Raw genomic sequence first — 17,393 nt, 5'->3', positions numbered from 1 at the left:
ACCTGCCTTGCGTCCCAGGGATGAAGCCCACTTGATCATGGTGGATAAGCTTTTTGATGTGCTGCTGTATTTGGTTTGTGAGTATTTTATTGAGAATTTTTGCATCGATGTTCATGAGGAATATTGGTCTAAAATTCTTTTTTTTATTGTGTTTCTGCCAGGCTTTTGTATCAGGATGATGTTGGCCTCATAAAATGAGTTAGGGAGGATTCCCTCTTTTTCTATTGATTGGAATAGTTTCAGAAGGAATGGTATGAGCTCCTCCGTGTACCTCTGGTAGAATTCAGCTGTGAATCTGTCTGGTCCTGGACATTTTTTGGTTGGTAGGCTATTGCCTCAATTTCAGAGTCTGCTATTGGTCTATTCAGGGATTCAACTTCTTCCTGGTTTAGTCTTGGGAGAGTGTAAGTGTCCAGGAAATTATCCATTTCTTCTAGGTTTTCTAGTTTATTTGCATAGAGGTGTTTATAGTATTCTCTGATGGTAGTTTGTATTTCTGTGGGGTCAGTGGTGATATCCCCTTTATCGTTTTTTATTACATCTATTTGATTCTTCTCTCTTTTCTTCTTTATTAGTCTTGCTAGCAGTGTATCAATTTCGTTAATCTTTCAAAAAACTAGCTCCTGGATTCATTGACTTTTTTGGAGGGTTTTTTTGTGTCTCTATCTCTTTCAGTTCTGCTCTGATTTTAGCTATTTCTTGCCTTCTGCTCACTTTAGAGTGTGTTTGCTCTTGTTTCTCTAGTACTTTTAATTGTGATATTAGGTTGTCAATTTTAGATCTTTCCAGCTTTCTCTTGTGGTCATTTAGTGCTATACATTTCCCTCTACACACTGTTTTAAATGTGTCCCAGAGATTCTGGTATATTGTATCTTTGTCCTCATTGTTTTCATAGAACATCTTTATTTCTTCCTTCATTTCGTTATGTACCCAGTAGTCATTCAAGAGCAGGTTATTCAGTTTCCATGTAGTTGAGCTGCTTTGATTGAGTTTCTTAGTCCTGAGTTCTAGTTTGATTGCACTGTGGTCTGAGAGACAGTTTGTTATAATTTCTGTTCTTTTACATTTGCTGAGGAGTTCTTTACTTCCAACTATGTGGTCAATTTTGGAATAAATGCAATGTGGTGCTCAGAGAAATGTATATTCTGTTGATTTGTGGTGGAGAGTTCTGTAGATGTCCATTAGGTCCACTTGATGAAGAGCTGAATTCAATTCCTGGATATCCTTGTTAACTTTCTGTCTCATTGATCTGTCTAATGATGACACTGGGGTGTTGAAATCTCCCATCATTATTGTAAGGGAATCTAAGTCTCTTTGGAAGTCTCTAAGGACTTGTTTTATGAATCTGGGTGCTCCTGTATTGGGTGCATATATATTTAGGTTAGTTAGCTCTTCCAGATGAATTGATCCCTTTACCATTATGTAATGGCCTTCTTTGTCTCTTTTGATCTTTGATGGTTTAAAGCCTGTTTTATCAGAGATTAGGATTGCAACCCCAGCTTTTTTGTTTGTTTGTTTTCCATTTGCTTGGTAGATCTTCCTCCATCCCTTTATTTTGAGCTTTTGTGTGTCTGCACGTGAGATGGGTCTCCTGAATACAGCAAACTGATGGGTCTTTACTCTTTATCCAATTTGCCAGTCTGTGTCTTTTAATTGGACCATTTAGTCCATTTACATTTAAGCTTAATATTGTTATGTGTAAACTTGATCCTGTCATTATGATAGTACCTGGTTATTTTGCTCGTTTGTTGATGCAATTTCTTCCTAGCATTGATGGACTTTATATTTTGGCATGTTTTTTCAACGACTGGTACCAGTTGTTCTTTTCCGTGTTTAGTGCTTCCTTCAAGATCCTGTAAGGCAGGCTTGGTGGTGACAATATCTCTAAGCATTTGCTTGTCTCTAAAGGATTTTATTTCTCATTCACATATGAAACTTAGTTTGGCTGGATATGAAATTCTGGGTTGAAAATTCTTTTTTTTAAGAATATTGAATATTGGCCCCCACTCTCTTTCGGCTTGTAGAGTTTCTGCTGAGAGATCTGCTGTTAGTCTGATGGGCTTCCCTTTGTGGGTAACTCGACTTTTCTCTCTGACTGCCCTTAACATTTTTTCCTTCATTTCAACTTTGGTGAATCTGACAATTATGTGTCTTGGAGTTGCTCTTCTCGAGGAGTATCTTTGTGGTATTCTGTGTATTTCCTGAATTTGAATGTTGGCCTGCCTTACTAGGTTGAGGAAGTTCTGGATGATATCCTGCAGAGTGTTTTCCAACGTGGTTACGTTTTCTCTTCACTTTCAGGCACACCAATCAGACGTAGATTTGCTCTTTTCACATAATCCCATATTTCTTGGAGGCTTTGTTCATTTCTTTTTACTTTTTTTTTCTCTACACTGCTCTTTTTGCTTCATTTCATTCATTTGATCTTCAATCACTGATACTCTTTTTTTCCAGTTCATCGAGTCAGTTACTGAAGCTTTTGCATTTGTCATGTTGTTATTGTGTCATGGTTTTCATCTCTATCAGTTCTTTTAAGGTTTTCTCCACATTGTTTATTGTAGTTATCCAGTCATCTATTCTTTTTTCAAGGTTTTTAGTTTCTGGATACGTAGTTCCTCCTTTAGCTCTGAGAAGTTTGATTGACTGAAGCCTTCTTCTCTCAACACGTCAAAGTCATTCTCTATCCAGCTTTGTTATGTTGCTGGGGATGAGCTGCATTCCTTTGGAAGAGGAGATGCGCTCTGATTTTTTGAATTTCCAGCTTTTCTGCACTGCTTTTACCCCATCATTGTGCTTTTATCTGCCTTTGATCTTTGATGATGGTGACGTACTTATGGGGTTTTGGTGTGGGCATCCTTTCTGTTTCTTTGTTTTCCTTCTAACAGTCAGGACGCTCAGCTGCAGGTCTGTTGGAGTTTGTTTGAGGTCCACTCCAGACCCTGTTTGCCTGGGTATCAGCAGTGGAGACTGCAGAAGATAAAATATTGGTGAACGGCATGTGCTGCTGTCTGATTCTTGCTCTGGGAGCTTCGTCTCAGGGGTATACCCCACCATGTGAGGTGTGAGGTGTTGGTCTACCCCTAGTGGGGGATGTCTTCTAGTTAGGCTACTCAGGGATCAGTGACCCACTTGTGCAGGCAGTCTGTCCATTCCTAGATTTCAACCTCCATGCTGGGAGAACCACTGCTGTCTTCAAGGCTGTCAGACAGGGACTTTTACATCTGCCGAGGTTTCTGCTGCTTTTGTTTAGCTATGTCCTGACCCCAGAGGTGGAATCTACAGAGGCAAGCAGGCCTCCTTGAGCTTCGGTTGACTCCACCCAATTCGAGCATCCTGGTGGCTTTGTTTGCCTACTTATTCCTCAGCAATGGCAGGCACCCCTCACCCAGTCTCGTTACCATCTTGCAGTTAGATCTCAGACTGATGTGCTAGTGATGAGGGAGGTTCCATGGTGTGCGACACTCCAGGTCATGTGTGGGATATAATCTGGTGTGCCATTTGGTAGACCTTTGGTAAAGCACAGTATCGGGGTGGGGGTTACCCGATTTTCCAGGTGTTGTGTGTCTCAATTTCCATTGGCTAGGAAAAGGAATTCCCTTCCCCCTTGCACTTTCCAGGTGCACCCATGGACCAGCACCAACTGTCTGACACACCCCAGTGAGATGAACCCAATACCTCAGTTCAAAATGCAGAAATCACCCGTCTTCTGTGTCACTCACCCTGGGAGCTGGAAGTTGGAGCTGTTCCTATTCGGTCATCTTGGGCACACAGAAAGCAGTTTTACAGCTTTCTTCTTTCTAATATTTATCTGAGAATATTCAGTCTTTCACCATAAGCCTCCATGGGCTCTGAAATGTCCCTTCACAGATTGTAGTAATAGAGTGTTTCCAACCAGATGAATAAAAAAACAAGTTAAACCCTGTGAGATTAATCCACACATTGCAAAGGCATTTCACAGATAGCTTCTTTTTGGTTTTTAGCTGATGATATTCAGTTTTTTATTTTAGGCCTCTATGGGCTCCCAAATGTCCTTTCACAGACTCTACCAAAACAGCTTTTCCAATCTGCTGAAACAAAAGGAAGGTTTACCTCTGTGAGATGAATTCACATATCAGAAAACAGTTTCACAGATAGCTATTTTCCTAACTTCTAACTGGGGATATTCGGTTTTCCACCATAGGCCCCTAAGTGCTTCCAAATGACTCTTTGCAGTTGCTACCAAAAGATTGTTTCCTTCCTGCTGAGTTAGAAGAAAGGTTTAACTCTGTGAGATGATTCCACACATCACTGAGCAGTTTCACATATAGCTTCCTTCTAGTTTTTATCTAGGGATAATCAGTTTTTACCATATGCTAATTAGGCTCCCAAATATCTTTTCACAGATTCTATCAATGTCTTTCAACAGATTCTACCAAAAGAGTTCTTTAATCTTCCTGTAATAAAAGAAAAGTTCATCACTGTGAGATGAATAAACGCATCACAAAGCACTTTCACAAATAGTTTCTTTCTAGTTTTTATCTTGGAATATTCAGTTTTTCAACATAGGCCTCAAAGGGCTCCCAAATGCCCCTTCACAAATTCTAGAAAAAAAAAAATGTTTCCAACCTGTTGAATTGAAAGAAATGTTTAACTCTGTGAGATGAATCCACGCATCACAAAGGACTTTCAAAGATAGCATCTTTCTAGTTTTTATCTGGGAATATTCTGTTTTTCATCATACACCTCTTTGGGCTTTCAGGTATCTCTTTGCAGAATCTACCTAAAAAGCGTTTCAAACTTTTTGTATCAAAAGAAAGGTATAACTCTGTGAGGTAAATACACACATCACAAAGAAGTTTCAAAGATAACTTCTTTCTAGTTTTAAACTCTGGATATTCTGTTTTTCACTACAGGCCTTATGGGCCTCCCAAGTGTCCCTTCGCAGATTCTAGTAAAAGAATGTTTGCAACCTTATGAATCAAAAAAAAGTTTTAACTCTCTGAGATGAATCAGAAAGCAGTTTCACAGAGAGCTTCTTTCCAGTTTTTATCTGCAGATATTCGGTTTTTCACCATATTACTCTATGAACTACAAAATGTCCTCTCACAGATTCTAGCAAAAGAGTGTTTCCAACTGGTGAATGAAAGAAAATTTTAACTCTGTGAGATGAATCTACACATCACAAAGAAGTTTCACAGATAACTTCTTTCCAGTTTTTATCTAAAGATAATTGATTTTTAATTTTAGCCCTCTTTGGGCTCCCAAATATCCCTTTGGAGATTCCTCCTAAAGAGTTTTTCAAACATGCTGTATCAAAAGAATGGTTTCACTCTGTGAGATTAATTGATGCATCAGAAAGTTATTTCACAGATAGCTTCTTTCTAGTTTTTATCTGGGGATATTGAATTTCTCACCATAGGGATCAATGAGTTCCAATATGTCCCTTCACAGATTTTACAAAAAACTGTTTGCAACCTGCTGAGTCAAAAGAAAGGTTTAACTCTTTCAGAAGAATCCAAATATCACAAACTAGTTACACAGATAGCTTCTTTCTAGTTTTATCTGGATATTTTAGGTTTTTTCACCATAGGCTTCTATGGGCTCCCAAATATCCCTTTGCCGATTCTACCAAAACAGTGTTTCCAATCTGCTAAATCAAAAGAAAGGTTTAGTTCTGTGAGGTCAATCCACACATCACAAAGATGTTCAGAAATAGTTTCTTCCTAGTTTTTATCTGGAGGTAGTTGCTTTTTTACTACAGGGCTCAAAGGGCTCTGAAAAGTCCCTTCACAGATCTACAAAAAGGAATTTTTCAACCTGGTGAATCAAGAGAAGGTTTTGACTTAGTGAGATGAATCCACACATCACTAAGAAGTATCACAGATAGCTTATTTCTAGTTTTTATCTGCAGATAATTGATTTTTCACCATAGGCCTTTAAGGGCTCCAAAATGTCCCTTTGCAGATTCTACCGAAAGAGGATTTGCAACCTGCTGAATCAAAAGAAAGGTCTAACTCTATGAGATGAATACACACATCTCAAAGCAGTTCCACTGATAGTTTCTTTCTAGTTTTTAACTGGGGATATTAAGTTTTTAGTCACAGGTTTCAAAGATACCTTAAAATCCCATCTCAGATTCTACCAAAATAGTGTGTCCAACCTGCTGAATCAAAAGAAAGCTGAAATTCTGTGAGATGAATCCACACATCAAAGAGCAGTTTCACATATAGCTTATTTCTCATTTTTATCTGGGAATATTCAGTTTTTCACCACAGGCTTTAAAGGGCTCCCAAATTTCCCTTCGCAGATTCTACCAAAACACTCTTTCCAACCTGCTGAGGCAAAAGAAAGGTTTATCTCTGTAAAATGAATCGACACATCACAAAGTAGTATCACAGATAGCTTCTTTCTAGTTTTCAACTGGGGATATTCTGTTTCTCATCATATGCCTTGATGGGATTCCAAATGTCCCTTCACAAATTCTATGAAAAGAGTGTTTCCAACAAGCTGAATCAAAAGAAAAGTTTAACTCTGTGAGATGAATCTACACATCACAAAGCTGTTTCACAGATAGCCTCTTTCTAGTTTTTATCTTGGAAAATTCAGTTTTTCACCATAGGCCTCTATGGGCTCCCAAATATCCCTTTGCAGATTCTACCAAAACAGTTTTCCAAGCAGCTGAATTAAAATAAGGGTTTAATTCTGAGAGATGAATCCACACATCACAAAGAATTTTCAGAGACAGCTTCTTTTGAGGTTTAATTTTTGCATATTCTGTTATCCACCATAGGCCACAATGGGCTCCCAAATGTCCGTTTGCAGATTCTATCTAAAGAATGTTTCAAACCTCCTGTATCAAAAGACAGGCTTAAGTCTGTGAGATGAAACCACACATCACAAAGCAGTTTCACAGATACTTTCTTCCTTGTCTTTATCTGGGGATATTCAGTTTTTCAACATAGGCCCCTATAATCTCCCAAAAGCCTTTTCACAGATTCTGCCAAAAGAGTGTTTTCAACCTGTTTAACGAAAAAAAAAAAAAAGTTTAATTTCATGAGATCAACAATACTTCACAAAGCAGTTTCAGACATAGCTTCTTTCTAGTTTTTAATTGGGGTATTCTCTTTTTCATCGTAGGCCTCTATGGGATCCCAAATGTCCTTTCACAGATCCTACCAAAATAGTGTTTCAAAGTTCTTCCCAAAAGAAAGGTTTAACTCTTTTAGGCGAATCCACACATTACAAAGCAATTTCACAGATAGCTTCCTTCTAATTTTTATCTTAGAATATACGGTTTTTCACCATGGGCCTGTATAGTCTCTCAAATGTCTCTTTGCAGTTTTTACCTAAAGAGTGTCTCAAATCTGCTGTATCAAAAAAAAAAAAAAGGTTTAAGTCTGTGAGATAAATCCACACAACGCAATGCAATTTCACAGATAGATTTTTTCTAACTTTATCTGGGGATATTATGTTTTTCACCATAGGCATCAATGGGTTCCCAAATGTCCCTTCGTAAATTCTACCAAAAGAGTGTTTCCAACATGCTGAATGAAAACAAATGTTTAACTCTGCGAGTTGAATCCAGACATCATACAGAAGTTTCACAGATAGGTTCTTTCTACTGTTTATCTGGGGATATTTGGTTTTTCACTACAAGCCTCAAGGGGTCCAAAATGTTCCTTCAAAGATTTTATTAAAAGAATGCTTGCAATCTGCAGAATCAAAAAAAAATTTAGTTCTGCTAGATGAACTTACACATCAGAGAGCAGTTTCACAGATAGCTTCTTTCTAGTTTTTATCTGGGAATATTTGGGTTTTCACCATATTCCTCTATAAGCTCTCAAGAGAAAGGATTATCTCTTTAAGATGAATGCACACATCACAAAGCACTTTCACATATAACTTCTTTCTAGTTTTCATCTGGGGATATTTCATTTTTTCACTACAGATCTCAAAAGGCTGCCAAAGTCCTTTCACAGATTCTAAAAAAAAGAGAATGTTTGCAACCTGCTGAATAAAAAGGAAGATTTAACTCTGTTAGTTCAAACCACACATAATAAAGCAGTTTCACAGATTGCTTATTTCCAGTTTTTATCTGCAGATATTCTGTTTTTCACCATAGGCCTCTATGAGCTCCCAAATGTCTCTTTGCTGATTCTACCAAAAGAGTGTTTCAAATATGCTTAATCAGAAGAAACTTTTAACTCTGTGAGATGATTCAACACATCACAAAGCAGTTTCCAATATAGATTGTTTCTTGTTTTAATCTTGGTATATTCTGTTTATTACTGCAGGCCTTAAGGAATTCCAATATGTCCCATCACAGATTCTATTAAAAGAATGCTTGCAACCTTTGAAATCAAAGAAAAGGTTTAATTCTGTTAGATAAATCCACAGATCAGAAAGCAATTTCAGATATAGCTTCCTTCTAGTTTTTTTTTCTGTAGATAACCAGCTTTTCACCATGAGCCTCTATGTGCTCCCAAGTGTCCCATCTCAGATTGTACAAAAAGAACGCTTCCATCCATTCCTGAATCAAAAGGAAGGTTTATCTCTGTAAGATGAATCTACACAGCACAAAGCAGTTTCACAGAGAGCTTCTTTCTAATTTTCTTCTGGGGATATTCTGTATTGTCACTACAGGCCTCAAAGTACTGCAAATTTCCATTAGCAGATTCTACAAAAAGAATGTTTGCAACCCATTGAATGAAAAGAAAGGTTTTTATCTGCAGATGTAAAGTAGGTTCACAGATAGCTTCTTTCTAGTTTTTATCTGTAGATATTCCAGTTTTCACCCTAAGCTTCTATGGACTCCCAAATATTTCTTTGCAGATTCTACCAAAAGAGTGTTTCAAACACATTGAATCAAAAGAAAGGTTTAACTCCATGAGATGAATCCACACATTACAAAGAAGTTTCACAGATGTCTTCTTTTTAATTTTTTTCTTTGGATATTTTGTTTTTCACCATAGACCTCTATGGGCTCCCAAATGTCTCTTTGCTGATTCTATCTAAAAAGTGTTTCAAACTGCTGTACCAAAAGAAAGGTTTACCTTGTGAAATGAATCCAAACATCACAAAGTAGCCTCACAGATAGCTTCTTTCTAGTTTTTATCCTTGGATATTCGATTTTTCACCACTGGCTTCAAAGGGCTTTCAAATCAAAGGACTTTCAAATGTCCCTTCATGGTTTCTATCAAATCAGTGTTTTTAAAATGCTGAATGGAAAGAAAGGTTTAACTCTGTGAACAAAATCCACACATCACAGTGAAGTTTCACAGATAACTTCTTTCTAATTTTTAACCGGGGATGTTCAGTTTCTCACCATGGAACTCCATGGGCTCCAACATGTAACTTCAGAGATTCTTCCTAAATAGCGTTTCAAACCTACTCTACAGAAAGAGAGGTATAACTCTGTGAGTTGAATCCACACGTCACAAAAGAGTTTCACAGGTAGTTCCTTTCTAGTTTTCAGCAGGGACTCCTCAGTTTTTCACCATAGGCTTCTAAGGGCTCCCAAATGTCCCTTTGTAGATTCTACCAAATGAGTGTTTCTAACATGCTGAATCAAAGGAACATTTAAATTTGTGAGATGAATCCAAACAGCACAAACCAGTTTCACGTATAGCTTCTTTCCAGTTTTTAACTGGGAATTTTTTTTCACCATAGACCTCTATGGGCTCCCTAATGCCCCTTTATACCTGAAAAGTTTTTCCAACCTGTTGAGTCAAGAGAGAGGTTTAACTCTATTGGATCAATCCACATGTCACAAAGCAGTTTCAAACATATCTTCTTTCTAGCTTTTATCTGAGGATATTTTGTTTTCCACCAAAGTAATTAAAGGGCTCCAAAATGTCCCTTCATAGATTCTACCAAAACAGTGTTTCCAAACTGCTGAATCAAAAGATTTAACTCTGTGAGATAAATCCACAAATCACAAACAAGTTTTGCAGACAGCTTTTTCTAATTTTTATCTGAGGATACTCCATTTCTCACCATAGAAGTCTATGGGCTCCCAAATATTTGTTCACAGATTCTACCTAAGGAGTGTTTCAAACCTGATGTATCAAAAGAAAGGTTTAACACTGCAATATGAATCCACACATCACAAAGCCGTTTCACAATTAGCTTCTTTCTAGTTTTTATCTGGGTATATTCTATTTTTCACCACATGCCTCTATGGGTTCCAAAATGTCTCTTCGCAGATTCTGCCAAAATAATTTTTCCAACCTGCTAAATTAAAAGAAAGTTTTATCTCCATGAGATGAAACCACACATCACAAAGCAGTTTCACAGAGAGTTTCTTTCTAATTTTTTTTCTTGGAATATTCAGTTTTTAACCATAGTCCTCAATGGCCTCCCAAATGTGCCTTTGCAGATTTTACCAAAAGAGCGTTCCCAATTTGCTGAATCAAAAGAAAGTTTTAAGTCTGTAAGATGAATCCGCACATAATAAAGCTATATAATAGATAGCTTCTTTCTAGTTTTTATCTGCAGATATTCCGTTTTTCACCATAGGCCTTTATGGCCTCCCAAATGTCCCTTCACGGATTCTACCAAAACAGTGTTTCCAATCTGCTGAATCAAAAGAAAGATTTAACTCTGTGAGGTAAATCCATATACCGCAAAGCAGTTTAACAGATAGCTTTTCTCTAGTTATTATCTGGGGATATTCACTTTTTTGAAATAGGCCACAATTGTTTCCCAAATGTCCCTTCGCAGATTCTACCTAAAGAGTTTTTCAAACCTCTTTGCATCAAAAGAAAAGTTTATTTTTGTGACATGAATTCACACTTCACAAATCAGCCTCACAGATAGCTTCTTTTTAGTTCTTCTCTGGAGATATTTGATTTCTCACCATAGGCCTCAAATGGGCTCCAAAATGTCCCTTTGCAGGTTCTCCAAAAAGAGTGTTTGCAACCTGCTGAATTAAAAAAAAAGGTTTAATTTTGTGAGACAAATCTACACATCACAATGGAGTTTGACAGATAGGTTCATACTAGCTTTTATCTTGAAATATTCAGTTTTACACCATAGACCTCAATGGGCTCTCAAATTTCCGTTTGCCAATTTTATTTAAAAAAGTGTTTCCAACCTGCAGAATCAAAATAATATTTTATCTCCATGAGATGAATCCGCACGTCACAAGGCAGTTGCACAGATAAATTCTTTCTACATTTTATAGGGGGATATTCAGTTTTTCACCATAGGCCTCTATGGGCTCTCACATGTACCTTCGTGGATTCTATCAAAATAGTGTTTCTAACCTGAAGAATATTAAGAAAGGCTTAATTCTGTGACATAAATTCACACATCAGAAGGAAGTTTCACAGATAGCGTCTTTCTAACTTTTATCTGGAGATTTTTGATTTTTCACCATAGACCTTTATGGGCTGCAAGTTGTCTCTTTGCAGATTCTTCCTAAAGAGTGTGTCAGCAAGCTGAATAAAGAATGGTTTAACTCTGTGAGATAAATTCACACATCACAAAGCATTTTTCGAGATAGTTTCTTTCTAGTTTTCAAACAGGATATTCTGTTTTTCACAACAGGCTTCAAAGGACTTCCGAATACCCCTTGGCAGATTCTACCAGAAGAGAGTTTTCAACCTGCTGAGTCAAAAGAAAGGTTTAATTCTGTGAGATGAATCCACACATCACAAAGCAGTTTCATAAATAGCTTCTTTCTGGTTTCTATCACGGGATATTCGGTTTTTCACCACAGGTCTCAATAAGCTCCCAAATGTCCCTTCGCAGGTTCTACCAAAACAATGTTTCCAACTTGCTGAGCTAAGAGAAATATTTTAGTCTGTGAGATATATCCACATTACAAAGCAGTTTCACATGTAGCTTCTTTTGAATTTTTATCTGGGACTATTCTGTTTTCCTCCATAGAACTCTATGAGCTCCTAAATGTCTCTACACGGATTCTATCTAAAGAGTGTTTCAAACCTGCTGTATCAAAAGAAAAGTTTAACTCTGTGAGATGAATCCACAAGTCACAAAGCAGTTTCACAAATAGAGTCTTTCTAGTTTTAATCTCGGGATATACCGTTTTTCACTACAGGCCTCATGAGGCTCCAAAAGGTCCCTTCACAAATTCTCTTAAAAAGTGCTTGCTGACACTCACACTCTCCTAAGACTAAACCAGGAAGAAATTGAATCCCTGAATACACCAATAGCAGGCTCTGAAATTGGGGCAATAGTTAATAGCCTACCAACCAAATAAAACTCCAGGACTAGACGGATTCACAGTCGAATTTGACAGGAGGTACAAGGAGGAGCTGGTACCATTCCTTCTGAAACTATTCCAATCAATAGAAAAAGAGGGAATCCTCCCTAACTCATTTTATGAGGCCAACATCATCCTGATAGCAAAGCCTGGCAGAAACACAATAAAAAAAAGAGAATTTTAGACCAATATCCCTGATGAACATCGATGCCAAAATCCTCAATAAAATACTCACAAACCAAATACAGCAGCACATCCAAAAGCTTATCCACCATGATCAAGTGGGCTTCATCCCTGGGACGCAAGGCTGGTTCGACATACACGAATCAATAAACGTAATCCAGCATATAAACAGAACCAAAGACAAAAACCACATGATTATCTCAATAGATGCAGAAAAGGCCTTTGACAAAATTCAACAGCCCTTCATGCTAAAAACTCTCAATACATTCAGTATTGATGGAACGTATCTCAAAATAATAAGAGCTACTTATGACAAACCCACAGCCAATATCATACTGAATGGGCAAAAACTGGAAGCATTCACTTGGAAAACTGGCACACGACAGTGATGCCCTTTCTCACCACTCCTGTTCAACATAGTGTTGGAAGTTCTGGCGAGGGCAGACAAGATAAAGAAATCAAGGATACTCAGTTAGGAAAAGAAGAAGTCAAATTGTCCCTGTTTGGAGATGACATGATTGTATATTTAGAAAACCCCATCATCTCAACCCAAAATCTCCTTAAGCTGATAAACAACTCCAGCAAAGTCTCAGAATACAAATTAATGTGCAAAAATTACAAGCATTCTTATACACCAGTAACACACAAACAGAGAGCCAAAACATGAATGAACTTCCATTGACAATTGCTTCAAAGAGAATAAGATACCTAGGAATCCAACTTACTAGGGATGTAAAGGACCTCTTCCAGGAGAATTACAAACCACTGCTCTGTGAAATAAAAGAGGACACAAACAAAGGGAAGAACATTCCATGTTCATGGATAGGAAGAATCAATATCGTGAAAATGGCCATACTGCCCAAGGTAATTTATAGATTCAATGCCATCCTCATTAAGTTACCAATGACTTTCTTCACAGAATTGGAAAAATCTGCTTTAAAGTTTATATGGAACCAAAAAGACTTCGCATTGCCAAGACAATCTTAAGTCAAAAGAACAAAGCTGGAGGCATCATGCTACCTGACTTCAAATTGTACTAAAGGCTACAGTTACCAAAACAACATAGTACTGGTACCAAAACAGAGATATAGATCAGTGGAACAGAACAGAGCCCTCAGAAATAATACCACACATCTACAGCCATCTGATCTTTGACAAACCTGAGAAAAACAAGAAATGGAGAAAGGATTCCCTATTTAATAAATGACGCTGGGAATATTGGCTAGCCATAAGTAGAAAACTGAAACTGGATCCTTTCCTTACTCCTTATACGAAAATTAATTCAAGATGGATTAGAGACTTAAATGTTAGACCTAAAACCACAAAAAGCCTAGAAGAAAACTTAGGTAATACCATTCAGGGCATAGGCATGGGCAAGGGCTTCATGTCTAAAACACCAAAAGCAATGGCAGCAAAAGACAAAATTGACAAATGAGATCTAATTAAACTCAAGAGCTTTGCACAGCTAAAGAAACTATCATCAGAGTGAACAGGCAACCTACAGAATGGGAGAAAAGTTTTGCAATCTACTCATCTGACAAAGGGCTAATATCCGGAATCTACAAAGAACTCAAACAAATTTATGAGAAAACAAACAAACAACCCCATCAAAAAGTGGACAAGGGGTATGAATAGACATTTCTCAAAAGAAGACATGCATACAGCCAACAGGCACATGAAAAAATGCTCATCATCACGGGCCTTCAGAGAAATGAAAATCAAAACCACAATGAGATACCATCTCACACCAGTTAGAATGACAATCATTAAAAAGTCAGGAAACAACAGGTGCTGGAGAGGATGTGGAGAAATAGGAACACTTTTACACTGTTGGTGGGATTGTAAACTGGTTCAACCATTCTGGAAAAGAGTGTGGCAATTTCTCAAGGATCTAGAACTAGAAATACCATTTGACACAGCCATCCCACTACTGGGGATATACCCAAAAGATTATAAATCATGTTGCTATAAAGACATATGCCATCTGCAAACAGAGACAATTTGACTTCTTCTTTTCCTAACTGAATACTCTTTATTTCTTTCTCTTGCCTGATTGCCCTAGCCAGAACTTCCAACACTATGTTGAATAGGAGCAGTGAGAGAGGGCATCCCTGTCTTGTGCCAGATTTCAAAGGGAATTTCTCCAGTATTTGCCCATTCAGTATGACATTGGCTGTGGGTTTGTCATAAATAGCTCTTATTATTTTGAGGAACGTTCCAACAATACCGAATTTATTGAGCATTTTTAGCATGAAGGGCTGTTGAATTTTGTCAAAGGCCTTTTCTGCATCTATTGAGATAATCATGTGGTTTTTGTTTTTGGTTCTGTTTATATGCTGGATTATGTTTATTGATTTGTGAATGTTGAACCAGCCTTACATCCCAGGGATGAAGCCCACTTGATCATGGTGGATAAGCTTTTTGTTGTGCTGCTGAATCCGGTTTGCCAGTATTTTATTAAGGATTTTTGTATCGATATTCATCAGGGATACTGGTCTAAAATTCTCTTTTTTTGTTGTGTCGCTGCCAGGCTTTGCTATCAGGATGATGTTGGCCACATAAAATGAGTTAGGGAGGATTCCCTCTTTTTCTATTGATTGGAATAGTTTCAGAAGGAATGGTAATAGCTCCTACTTGTACCTCTGGTAGAATTCAGCTGTGAATCCATCTGGTCCTGGACTTTTTTGGTTGGTAGGCTATTAATTATTTCCTCAATTTCAGAGCCTGCTATTGGTCGATTCAGGGATTCAACTTCTTCCTGGTTTAGTCTTGGGAGAGTGTAAGTGTCCAGGAAATTATCCATTTCTTCTAGATTTTCTAGTTTATTTGTGGAGAGATGTTTATAGTATTCTGTGATGGTAGTTTGTATTTCTGTGTGGTCGGTGGTGATATCCCCTTTATCATTTTTTATTGTGTCTATTTGATTCTTCTCTCTTTTCTTCTTTATTAGTCTTGCCAGCGGTCTGTCAATTTTGTTGATCTTTTCAAAAAACCAACTCCTGGATTCATTGATTTTTTGGAGGGTTTTTTGTGTCTCTATCTCCTTCAGTTCTGCTCTGATCTTAGTTATTTGTTGCCTTCTGCTAGCTTTTGAATGTGTTTGCTCTTGCTTCTCTAGTTCTTTTAATTGTGATGTTAGAGTGTCAATTTTAGATTTTGCCAGCTTTCTCTTGTGGGCATTTAGTGCTATAAATTTCCCTCTACACACTGCTTTAAATGTGTCCCAGAGATTCTGGTATGTTGTATCTTTGTTCTCATTGGTTTCAAAGAACATCTTTATTTCTGCCTTCATTTCGTTATGTACCCAGTAGTCATTCAGGAGCAGGTTGTTCAGATTCCATGTAGTTGAGTGGTTTTGATTGAGTTTCTTAGTCCTGAGTTCTAGTTTGATTGCACTGTGGTCTGAGAGACAGTTTGCTCTAATTTCTGTTCTTGTATATTTGCTGAGGAGTGCTCTACTTCCAATTATGTGATCAATTTTGGAATAAGTGTGATGTGGTGCTGAGAAGAATGTATATTCTGTTGACAGCCCCAAATCTCCTTAAGCTGATAAGTAACTTCAGCAAAGTCTCAGGATACAAAATTAATGTGCAAACATCACAAGCATTCTTATACACCAGTGACAGACAAACAGAGAGCCAAATCAGGAATGAACTTCCATTCACAATTGCTTCAAAGAGAATAAAATACCTAGGAATCTAACTTACAAGGGATGTATACGACCTCTTCAAGGAGAACTACAAACCACTGCTCAGTGAAATAAAAGAGGACACAAACAAATGGAAGAACATGCCATGCTCATGGATAGGAAGAATCAATATTGTGAAAATGGCCATACTGCCCAAGGTTATTTATAGATTCAATGCCATCCCCATCAAGCTACCAATGAGTTTCTTCACAGAATTGGAAAAAACTGCTTTAAAGTTCACATGGAACCAAAAAAGAGCCCACATTGCCAAGACAATCCTACGTCAAAAGAACAAAGCTGGAGGCATCACGCTACCTGCCTTCAAGCTATACCACAAGGCTACAGTAACCAAAACAGCATGGTACTGGTACCAAAACAGAGATATAGACCAATGGAACAGAACAGAGTCCTCAGAAATAATACCACACATCTACAGCCATCTGATCTTTGACAAACCTGAGAAAAACAAGAAATGGGGAAAGGATTCCCTATTTAATAAATGGTACTGGGAAAATTGGCTAGCCATAAGTAGAAAGCTGAAACTGGATCCTTTCCTTACTACTTATACGAAAGTCAATTCAAGATGGATTAGAGACTTAAATGTTAGACCTAATAGCATAAAAATCCTAGAAGAAAACCTGGGTTGTACCATTCAGGACATAGGCATGGGCAAGGACTTCATGTCTAAAACACCAAAAGCAACGGCAACAAAAGCCAAAATTGACAAATGGGATCTAATTGAACTCAAGAGCTTCTGCACAGTGAAAGAAACTACCATCGGAGTGAACAGGCAACCTACAGAATGGGAGAAAAGTTTTGCAATCTACTCATCTGACAAAGGGCTAATATCCAGAACCTACAAAGAACTCAAACAAATTTACAAGAAAAAAGCAAACAACCCCATCAAAAAGTGGGCAAAGGATATGAACAGACATTTCTCAAAAGAAGACATTCATACAGCCAACAGACACATGAAAAAATGCTCATCATCACTGGCCTTCAGAGAAATGAAAATCAAAACCACAGTGAGATACCATCTCACACCAATTAGAATGGCAATCATTAAAAAGTCAGGAAACAACAGGTGCTGGAGAGGATGTGGAGAAATAGGAACACTTTTACACTGTTGGTGGGATTGTAATCTAGTTCAACCATTATGGAAAACAGTATGGCGATTCCTCAAGGATCTAGAACTAGATGTACCGTATGACCCAGCCATCCCACTACTGGGTATATCCCCAAAGGATCATAAATCATGCTGCCATAAAGACACATGCACACGTATGTTCATTGTGGCACTATTCACAATAGCAA

Source organism: Rhinopithecus roxellana, chromosome 12, assembly GCF_007565055.1.
Source record: "Rhinopithecus roxellana isolate Shanxi Qingling chromosome 12, ASM756505v1, whole genome shotgun sequence".
Classification (NCBI taxonomy): domain Eukaryota; kingdom Metazoa; phylum Chordata; class Mammalia; order Primates; family Cercopithecidae; genus Rhinopithecus; species Rhinopithecus roxellana.
The sequence above is the reverse complement of the archived record's forward strand: the minus strand, read 5'-3'. Positions refer to the sequence as shown.